Raw genomic sequence first — 9,600 nt, forward strand, 5'->3', positions numbered from 1 at the left:
TAACTCCTTCTTAAATATAGCCAATGAACTGGCCTCAACTACCTTCTGTGGCAGAGAATTCCAGAGATTCACCACTCTCTGTGTGAAAAATGTTTTCCTCATCTCGGTCCTAAAAGATTTCCCCCTTATCCTTAAACTGTGACCCCTAGTTCTGGACTTCCCCAACATCGGGAATAATCTTCCTGCATCTAGCCTGTCCAACCCCTTAAGAATTTTGTACGTTTCTATAAGATCCCCCCTCAATCTTCGAAAATCTAGCGAGTACAAGCCGAGTCTATCCAGTCTTTCTTCATATGAAAGTCCTGCCATCCCAGGAATCAGTCTGGTGAACCTTCTCTGTACTCCCTCTATGGCAAGAATGTATTTCCTCAGATTACGTCACCTATCCGTGTTCTCCGGGGATGCTGTCTGACCTGCTGAGTTATTCCAGCATTTTGTGTCGTTCCTTGGTAAACCAGCAATCTGCAGTTTCATGTTTCTAGTCATATGTGATGTAGCAGGTAAACGGCAGAACTTTAAAATCAAAAGATCCGAGATGTTTGTTTGTTTATTGGAAGGCTTCACCCAGAGAGTTGTGAATTTATGGAATTCCCTGTCACAGAGGGCAGTGGAGGCTAAATCACTGGATGGATTTAAGAGAGAGTTAGATAGAGCTCTAGGGGCTAGTGGAGTCAAGGGATATGGGGAGAAGGCAGGCACGGATTATTGATAGGGGACGATCAGCCATGATCACAATGAATGGTGGTGCTGGCTCGAAGGGCCTGCACCTATTTTCTATGTTTCTATGTCTATGTTTCTATGTAAAGAAATAAAACGTGCAGCCAAAAATAATGATCAGAGCAGCAGAATGTCTGGTAATACATCTGCCTGGGCAAATAATCCAAACGGCGCGAATCCAAATTCTACCATCATAGCATAAAACTGTAGTTGTGTTAAAACATAATGCTGGAAAGGACGATAACGCTGTTGGATTGTCATTAAAAAAACAATCGGTTTCCCAATGGTCTTTGGGGAGGGAAGTATATTGATTTGTGACTCCATCCCCTTACCAAAGTAGTTGACTCTTAATTGCCTGCTGAAATGGAATCACAAACCACTTTGTTCCCTCACATTTAACTGTATAGTTCCTTCAGATAACTGGCAGAGCCAGAAGGAACAAACTGTTCCTTGTGCAGGAGAATTTTATCAACCTTAGTGATGACAGTACTTATCTCATTTTGATATAAGTAAAGCTCACAGCAAACAAAATAGAGCAGTAAAACTCTAGTGACAAGATCAAGTCTTGTTTTCTCAAAGGGGAGATACATTTTCTTCAGGCCAGGTATAATATGGCTGGATGCAAGCACTTGGGTTCTTCATAATGCCTTAAACCTAGAAGCGCATGCTTTATTAAATGTGTGAATTTCTCCCATTCACACATTGACATTTTCTGTAGCTATTGTGTAAAATATGGTCCCCTCCCTGCTTTATTCAATATAGCTTTGTATCTTTCAATATAGTTTTCATCTTTCTCAACAAATTCCTTTAATGCTAAGAATATTTATTTCCATAAATGTAATGCTTCTAACTGCAAAATGCATTCTGATGAACCTTAGTTGCCCACTAGTATAATTGGAAGGGGAAAAAATGATGCGTGGTTTAAATAATGAGCAGCATATTCTTTGTTAACTATTACATGCCCTGTTCCATAAATAAACATGCTTTAGTAGAAAACTGAAAATAAGATTCTTCTCATTCTTGAATGATAGGAGCAGATTCAAAGTACCAGCAATAATAAAAACATTTTTATTATCTCCTGCAATATCAAGTAAGTGAAAGGACAATTATGAGTCTTGGTGGAGGATGGGGACTCTCTCTTTCTCCCCCTCCCCCCCCCCCCCCTCTCTCTCTCTCTCTTCCATTTGCTTTGCCCTGAACACATAAATATTTCATATTTTTGTCAGCTGTTTGAGATTAAAACGTTCTGTGACATATCACAAAACAACAATACATTTTTTCTCATTAAACAGTTGCTTCCTTCACAATTTAAAGCCAGCAGACTTAATTATTGCACTTTCTTATTTAAAGGTATGGTATTATATTTTCAAGTTATCCACAACAATCTGATTCAACTATTAATCAAAAGCCTAAATAATGTATCACATTATGCTATGTTTTTGTGCTCCATTCAATCTAGTTTCAATGAAGGGCCCACTTAGTAAGGCTTCATGCAGTGCCTAGTCAGCAGCTGATGATGCTTTGGGCATCATTTATTATTGAATTTCCGAGACTGAATTAACAAACAAAATGCTCGATGACTTATCACATGGGGGCCAGGTTGTCAACAGAATTCTAGGCTAAAAAGATTCTACTTTCACAATGAACTGTTCCAGAAGAGAATATTCTTAACCTGTTTCATGAATTATTACATCTTTCCCAGGATGGTTTCAACAGTTTCAAGATGAATTTGGAATCATTTGCACTTTGAGTTACGTTTAATGGGATTCATCACAAAGCTGAAAGTTTTGATCAAAGTATGGTACTTAATTCCGGTAATTCGTAGGGAATGGTAATTAGCTTAAGCATTACACGAATTACATTTCAAGTTCAAGTGAAGTTATTGTCATGTGTCCCTGATAGGACAATGAAATTCTTGCTTTGCTTCAGCACAACAGAACATAGTAGGCATTTATTACAAAACAGATCAGTGTGTCCATATACCATAATATAAATATATACACACATGAATAAATAAAATGATGAAGTGCAAATAACAGATAATTGGTTATTAATAATCAAAGTATTGTCTGGGCCAGGTTTAATAGCCTGATGGCTGTGGGGAAGTAGCTATTCCTGAACCTGGTTGTTGCAGTCTTCAGGCTCCTGTACCTTCTACCTGAAGGTAGTAGGGAGATGAGTGTGTGGCCAGGATGGTGTGGGTCTTTGATGATATACTGCCAGTCTTTTTGAGGCAGCGACTGCAATAAATCCCCACGATGGAAGGAAGGTCAGAGCCGATGATGGGCAGTGTTTACTACTTTGAGTTTAAGGATAAAGGGGAAATCTTTTAGGACCGAGATGAGAAAAACATTTTTTACACAGAGAGTGGTGAATCTGTGGAATTCTCTGCCACAGAAGGTAGTTGAGGCCAGTTCATAGGCTATATTTAAGAGGGAGTTAGATGTGGCCCTTGTGGCTAAAGGGATCAGGGGGTATGGAGAGAAGGCAGGGATGTGATACTGAGTTGGATGATCAGCCATGATCATATCAAATGGCGGTGCAGGCTCAAAGGGCCGAATGGCCTACTCCTGCACCTATTTTCTATGTTTCTATGTTTCTATGATATGAGTAAAAGTAATTCATCGGATTCCTGTTGATTGATTAATGGGTTATAGGGAAGGAGACATGGTGTCTTTACCTAGTCTTACTTGCATGTGACAGAAGCAAAGAGTAGGAGTGAACGGGTCCTTTTCAGAATGGCAGGCAGTGGCGAGTGGAGTGCCGCAAGGCTCGGTGTTGGGGCCACAACTGTTTACCATATATATTAATGATTTGGAAGAGGGAATTAGGAGCAACACTAGCAAGTTTGCGGATGACACAAAGCCGGGTGGCAGTGTGAACTGTGAAGAGGATTTTAGGAGGTTGCAGGGTGACCTGGACAGGTTGAGTGAGTGGGCAGATGTGTGGCAGATGCAGTATAATATAGATAAATGTGAGGTTATCCACTTTGGCGCCAAAAACAAGGGGGCAGATTATTATCTCAATGGGTTAGGTAAAGGGGGAGGTGCAGCGAGACCTGGGCGTCCTTGTACACCGGTCACTGAAAGTTGGCTTATAGGTACAGCAGGCAGTGAAGAAAGCTAATGGAATGTTGGCCTTCATAACAAGAGGATTTCAGTATAGGAGTAAAGAGGTTCTTCTGCAGTTGTATAGGGCTCTGGTGAAACCACATCTGGAGTATTGTGTACAGTTTTGGTCTCCTAATTTGAGGAAGGACATCCTTGTGATAGAGTCAGTGCAGCGTAGGTTCATGAGATTGATCCCTGGGATGGCGGGACTGTCATATGAGGAAAGATTGAAAAGACTAGGCTTGTATTCACTGGAGTTTAGAAGGATGAGGGGGTATCTTATAGAAACATATAAAATTATAAAAGGACTGGACAAGCTAGATGCAGGTAAAATGTTCCCAATGTTGGGCGAGTCCAGAACCAGGGGCCACAGTCTTAGAATAAAGGGGAGGTCATTTAAGACTGAGGTGAGAAAAAACTTTTTCACCCAGAGAGTTGTGAATTTATGGAATTCCCTGCCACAGAGGGCAGTGGAGGCCAAGTCACTGGATGGGTTGAAGAGTTAGATAGAGCTCTAGGGGCTAGTGGAGTCAAGGGATATGGGGAGAAGGCAGGCACGGGTTATTGATAGGAGACGATCGGCCATGATCACAATGAATGGCGGTGCTGGCTCGAAGGGCCGAATGGTCTCCTCCTGCACCTATTTTCTATGTTTCTATGTTTCTATGATTCCGGTTGCAACAGCGGTAGATCTTTGCCTGCCATTTAAAGTCTGTTAACTTGTATCAAAGTACTCCAACTGTTGGGTCTGCTGTATTTGGTGCAGGTGTGATCACTCCCTTCCCTTGGCGATCGCCTGTGCCATCTTGCAGTTCGTCTAGGGATCAACGATCGAGTAGATCCGACAGGTTACAATGCAAAAGGTGGTACACAAAGAGCATAAACATGCGCCGAACATTGTCCTCATCCTGATGGCCACCATCGAGTTTGGCTGTATCATTTTTTGCGTAGCGTCAAAACATGTGGGCACCAGGTGTCATTACATAGTAACATGGAAAATAGGTGCAGGAGTTGGCCATTCGGCCATTCGAGCCATTCAATATGATCATGGCTGATCATCCAAAATCAGTACCCCGTTCCATCTTTCTCCCCATATCCCTTGATTCCGTTAGCCGTAAGAGTTATGTCTGAAGGCCCTGTCCCACTTTCCCGATGTACTCACGAACTCTCCCGAGTTTTCCCCTTGATTCGAACTCGGGGAATTACGGTAATAGCCGTTCGTAGGTACTCCGGGCTATTATCTTAACTCGTGGATATTTTTCAACATGTTGAAAAAACGTCCCGACTTACCTGATGCCTCGAGTTCCTACGACTGGCATTACGAGCTGCTACAAAACATCTACGGATTCACTACCGACATTCCCCAACATTCCCCGAGTCCGAATCAAGGGGAGAACTCGGGAGAGTTCGTGAGTAACTCGGGAAAGTGGGACAGGGTCTTAAGGGCCTGTCCCACGAGCATGTGATTGCATGCGGCAAGTGCGACCTAACGTGGTCGCTTGAGCCGTACGGCCTTGCGGGTCCGGTCCCACTTCGATCGCCAGAGCCGTACGGAGTTGTGTGGGGCTGGTTCGGACATCGCACTGGGCTCCGAAAAACTGACACTGTTCAAAAATCCTGCGTGGCAACGGCCTGTCGGCCCACAGCCACATTGAGGCCGTACGCAGTGTTTCATCGCCGTACGCAGTGTCTTGACGGCGTACGCCTAGCGCGTGGCATTGTGCGATGACGTCACCGCCCGGCGTGCCGTTGCGTGATGACGTAACCGCCCGACGCCGTGTGACGTCCAAATTCAGTCGGCCCGCCTCCTGCCCAGCTGATTGGTGAGTATGATGTCGGGCCCAGCCCCGCACAACTCCAGACGGCTCCGCGGTTGGAAGTGGGACCGGCCCCGCGAGGCCTTACGCCTCAAGCCACCACGTTTGGTCACGCTAGACGCATGCAATTACATGCTGGTGGGACAGGCCCTTTAACTATTATCTGCTGAGGTTCAACTGAATATTCAACCAAGGTTGTGAAGGACGGGACTCGGACAGACGCCGTGCTATGTGCCTGTCAGCTGGACATTGCCGCACCACCTGTCCTATGTGGAAAAGTTCTTCCAGACCAACACCTTTGACCACAAGTCCGCCGGGCAGTGGCCAGCACGGAACATCCTGCAGGCACTGCAAGAGAAGGACTCAATGGACCCTGTAGCGTGGTTCCCTGAGTACACTGCCCAGTTTTCCTGGCAAATTGCCTTGTTTCCAAAACCCACCAACAAGCACCAAGACCTCGCTTGGCTGACGGTAGCAGGGGCCCTCCCAGTCAGATCCTTCCTGCATTGTCGGAATCTTATTACCGATGCACGCTGCCCTCAGGACAGCTGCTCTGGAGAGGGGACGGTTTCTCACCTCTTTGCAGAGTGTGGATTTGCAAAGTGGATCTGGAGTACGATGCAAGGGTCCTTGCCATGGTTCACCCCCAACACCTCTGTAACATAGGACTCTCTGGATTGCGGGATTTTCCGGAAGTGGCGGCGCTGCCTTGCAGCTGCGGCTCGCCTGCAGTCCGTTTGTCTTTTCAGTTTTTGTTTTCTCTTGTCCCGTTTTTAGTTTATTTTGGTTTATTTAGTTGTGTATGTGTGTGGGGTGTAACATGTTTTATGACTCTTCCTTCGGGGGGATGCGACCTCTCCTGCCGTATCCCCCGTCTCCGTGTCCGTCTGCGCTGAGGCCTATCGCGGAGCTGGCGGCCTCCAACTGCGACCGACCTCGAGGCTGCGGAGGCAGAGCCAGGACCTACCAACACGAGGCTGGTCGACTTCGGGGCTGTGGTGCGACACAGCTTCCGACCTGACTTTGGAGCCTCGGAGGCTCGGCCGCGGGCCAGTGGACGACATCATCGGGAGCTCGAGTTCTGTTTTCCGGAGCTCCCGCAACTACAGCTGCGTCCGCTGGACTGGAGGGCGGCAGCTTCGACCGCCCCGGGCCGCGGAGTTTGAACCGGCCCGTTGGCGGAGCTCGGATTCAGCCGCGGGACTGACTTACCATCACCCGGCGGGGTCACAACATCGGAGGCTTGGATTGCCTCAGCGCAGAGGGAGAGCAAGGAGGGAAGAGACAATGACTTTGGGACTTTAAACTGTGTTGAGTGTTTGTTATTTATTCTATGTTATGACTGCAGGCTAAACCATTTCGTTGCACTGAAAAGTGCAATGACAATAAATTGAATCAAATCAAATCAAATTTTCCCAGGGATACATTCTGAGACAGTCATCAAGGGAATATTGAAGGTACACAAAATTGCTGGGGAAACTCAGCGGGTGCAGCAGCATCTATGGAGCGAAGGAAATTTTCATCAAGGGAATATTGCTGACTGGCCCATAACAGACTGCAGGAGTGAGTGCTGGTGCAACCAACACCAAGGCTCTTTGGGGTAGGATCACAGTCTAGAGTCCTTCCCGCTACTCGGCATTCCGGTGGGAACACAACGGTGGCACGGTGGCTCAGCGGTAGAGTTGCTGCCTTACAGCGCCAGAGACCCCGGTTCGATCCTGACTACGGGTGCTTTTCTGTACGGAGTTTGTATGTTCTCCCTGTGACCTGCACGGGTTTTCATCGGGATCTATGTTTCCTCACACACTCCATAGACGTACAGGTTAATTGGCTTGGTATAATTACAAATTGACCCTAGTGTGTAGGATAGTGTTAGTGGGATGGCAGGACTTTCATATGAAGAAAGACTGGATAGACACGGCTTGTACTCGCTAGAATTTAGAAGATTGAGGGGGGGATCTTATAGAAACATACAAAATTCTTAAGGGGTTGGACAGGCTAGATGCAGGAAGATTGTTCCCGATGTTGGGGAAGGCCAGAACAAGGGATCACAGTTTAAGGATAAGGGGGAAGTATTTTAGGACTGAGATGAGAAAATCATTTTTTACACAGAGAGTGGTGAATCTGAGGAATTCTCTGCCACAGAAGGTAGTTGAGGCCAGTTCATTGGCTATGTTTAAGAGGGAGTTAGATGTGGCCCTTGTGGCTAAAGGTATCAGGGGGTATGGAGAGAAGGCAGGTACAGGATACCGAGTTGGACGATCAGCCATGATCATATTGAATGGTGGTGCAGGCTCGAAGGGCCGAATGGCCTACTCCTGCACCTATTTTCTATGTAGTCGGGAATCGCTGGTCGGCACAGACTAGGTGGGCCGAAGGGCCTGTTTTCGTGCTATATCTCCAAAGTAAACCCCATAAAGAAGGGAAATCATCCCAAGTGGCCACTTGGGTGGCTAGGATGTATGGTTTAAGATAGGTGTGAATATTACTGAGGATGATAGTACTGAATAAACTATTGAATACTGAGAATATATGCATAAGAATTTGCTTTATATACATTATCTCTTCTGAATAGTGTTTATTTTTGGAAAGGAAATACTATATTGTGTGTGGTGGGGTAGGAAGCAGTTATCTTGCAGGGCAAGTAGAGGGGAGATTATTGTCAGCCTTCCCAGCGATGTTCTCTCCCATGCAGAATCATGCAGAAACTTCAGGAGATAATATTCTCACGATGCTGTGACCACTTTTTCATGTTTTTGCAGGTAGAAAACCATGTAAAGCATTTAATATTCTGCTCTGATTTGTCTGATTTATGAAAGCTCTCTGCTTACATCTATCCAAAAAGGAAAATCACCTTCACCTGGACCTCTTGCAAACATCATCGGAATCCCATATTGTTTGGAAAAAAAGGTGGCTACATTCCAATAGTGAAGGTTTTGCTTATGGTTACAATAACAGACTCACTTGTAACCTGTCCCACCAGCATGCGACTACATGCGGCAAGCACGACCTAACGTGATCGCTTGAGCCGTACGGCCTCGGGGGCCGGTCCCACTTTTTCGATCGCCAGAGCCGTATGGAGTTGTGCGGAGCTGTTCCCGACATCGCGCGGGGCTCCGAAAAACTGACAGTGTTCAAAAATTCCTTGCGGCAACGTCCTGCCGGCCCGCAGACGCCTCAACGCCGTACGCATCACCTAGACGGGTGTGCACAGCGTCTCGACGCAGTACGCAGCGTCTTGACGCCGTACGTCACGCGCGAACTTCCCGCGGACTTCGCTCGAACTTCACGTCACACGCATCGACCTCCGCGCGGCCCCCGCTTCCAGTTTGGTCGCGCTTGCCGCATGCAGGCGCATGCTGGTGAGACAGGCCCTTTACGGGGATCATTCGACCTCCGCGTGGCCCCCGCTTCCGGTTTGGTCGCGCTTGCCGCATGCAGGCCGCATGCTCGTGGGACAAGCCCCTTATAGTGGGATTGGGCTGATTTGGATCACATACCTGTTGTAAATGTTACTTGGTGTGATTATCGAGTTAAAATGTGGGAATTAAGTTCAAGTTCAAGAGAGTTTATTGTCATGTGTCCCTGATAGGACAATGAAATTCTTGCTTTGCTTCAGCACAACAGAACATAGTAGGCATTGACTACAAACAGATCAGTGTGTCCATATACTATTATATAAATACTAGACTAAGTGGGCAATACTAGACCAGCATCACACAGGAGGGCTGGTCATCAAATATAAGGTATAAGGCCACCAAATTCAAGTGCAGTTTCATACCATTTGAAGTAGGGTGCAAAGCCACTAAAGACAGCGAGTCGTGACCTCTCCCTCCTCCATCTTGCAGAGACTGAGCCACACCCACATTTCCGGGTTTTATAACCCCCTCCCCCCCCACCAGAAAAGGTGTGGCTTTCATGGAGTGATTGACAGGAGAGAGATTCTCAACATTTAA

This window comes from Amblyraja radiata, chromosome 3 (genome assembly GCF_010909765.2).
Source record: "Amblyraja radiata isolate CabotCenter1 chromosome 3, sAmbRad1.1.pri, whole genome shotgun sequence".
Taxonomy (NCBI): domain Eukaryota; kingdom Metazoa; phylum Chordata; class Chondrichthyes; order Rajiformes; family Rajidae; genus Amblyraja; species Amblyraja radiata.